The sequence below is a fragment of the Microtus ochrogaster genome, chromosome 6, assembly GCF_000317375.1.
Source record: "Microtus ochrogaster isolate Prairie Vole_2 chromosome 6, MicOch1.0, whole genome shotgun sequence".
Classification (NCBI taxonomy): Eukaryota; Metazoa; Chordata; class Mammalia; order Rodentia; family Cricetidae; genus Microtus; species Microtus ochrogaster.
Window position 1 is genome coordinate 72,494,442 of NC_022013.1, and position 1,903 is coordinate 72,496,344.

A 1,903-nucleotide genomic window follows, 5' to 3' on the forward strand; every position below is an offset into this window, starting at 1 on the left:
TTCCTGTCCCCTCTCTGCTTCCTGTCCACTCTCTGCTTCCTGTCCACTCTCTGCTTGCTGTCCACTCTCCACTTCCTGTCCACTCTCTGCTTCCTGTCTGTTCTCTGTTTCCTGACTGCTCTACTCTCACTAGGACAGGAAGTAGAGCAGTGTCCTAGTGAAATATGAGCAAGCAGCTATCATATGTCCCCATGGTCACAGTTTCCAGCTACTATGCCTTCCACACCCTGATTGACCCATGAGCCAAAATAAACCTTTCTTCCCTTAAATTGCTTCATCAGGCGCTTGGTCACAGCAATTGTAAAAGTAGCCAATATACCATCTGTGTAGACATTTGAATCTTAATTGTTCCCATCTAATTTACATATGCTGTAAGTTCCTAGCCCAGGAACAAGGTAGTTGAATTTCCTTAGTTCTGAGTTCTAGTGGGACGTCACTAGGTCACTGGGTGTGTTGCCCCCAAGGGAAACGTGTAGTACAGCCTGTTCCTCTTCTCTTCTGCTCCTAGGGCTGGAATGGAACAGTTTCGATGCACACTGTAGCCTCTGCATGGCTATGTCCCATAAACTAAAGTAAACATTTGCTCTTTAAAAACTGACCGCTTTAGGTGAGACTGAGATGGAGATGACTGGCTTAATTTATTTCACCTCATTCAGAAGGGAAACTGTCGCCATAAACTGCTGCCAATGGGGAGGCAGCAGGCACTCCTAGCATGAGAGCTTATTTCTGTTGTATTCTTTATATTTTTGGAAAAGTATGCCTATGGCGATAGATGAATGGATGAGGCCAGGGGGTGCTGTAATTGCACTTACGATTGGTCTATCTACAGCGCCCCTGATTCCTAGCCAGAACTGCGACCAGTGCTCATGAAGCTGGGACACTTGACTATTAGGATCCTGCTGCTTCGCAAGCTTTGTCAAGGGAGAGAACTGCATTGGCTGAGCTCATAATGGTAATCCTTAATTTCACGTCCATTGGTAATCCTTAATTTCACATCCACCGTCTGAGATTCTTTCTCAGAGTTCTTGAGATAACACCAACCATTATTTTCCAGTGTGTGTGTGTGTGTGTGTGTGTGTGTGTGTGTGCATAAACACGTGTGCATGCGTGTATCTGTCTGCCGTCTGTGTGCACCTGTGTGCATTCATGTATGGAGAACAGCACTGGGCACTGGGTATCTCCCTCTATCTTTCTTTGCCTTCCTTTTTGAGGAGGGTTTCTCAATTAACCTAGCGCTCAAATTCAGCTGGAATAGCTGCTGACCAGCCCCAGGATCCACCTGCTTCTGCTTCCCTTGTGATAGGGCTCCAAGTGTACTCCTGACTTATCTAATGTGGGCTCTGGGGATCTGCATTCAGATTCCCATGCTTGCAAACTGACACTGTACCTACTGAGGAACCTTCCCAGTCCCTTAGCTTGTCTGACTCCATTCTCTAAGGTGGGAGAAAGAGTTCAGGTTGGGCTCCTTGGGTCATATGTTCAGTCCTGAAAGAAATCAGATAGAGAGTCTCACTAAGATGTCTCAGAGTAGTAGGGAGAACTTGTTCTCACCTCCTGGGCACTTAGAGGGAGGGAAGGTGCCAGGCAGGACACACAGACTAATGATCATCCAGAACTGTCTCCCAACAGAAAGAGCTGGCAAGTTACTCACATACATTAACAAAAACCCAATAGCTTTTATGGGAATATGTGTGTATGTAAATATATATGAAAAGATTAGTAGATAGATAGATAGATATAGATAGATAGATAGATAGATAGATAGATAGATAGATAGATAGATGATCGATAGATAGATGATAGATAGATAGATATAGATAGATAGATAGATAGATAGATAGATAGATAGATAGATAGATGATAGATAGATAGATAGATAGATAGATAGATAGATAGATAGATA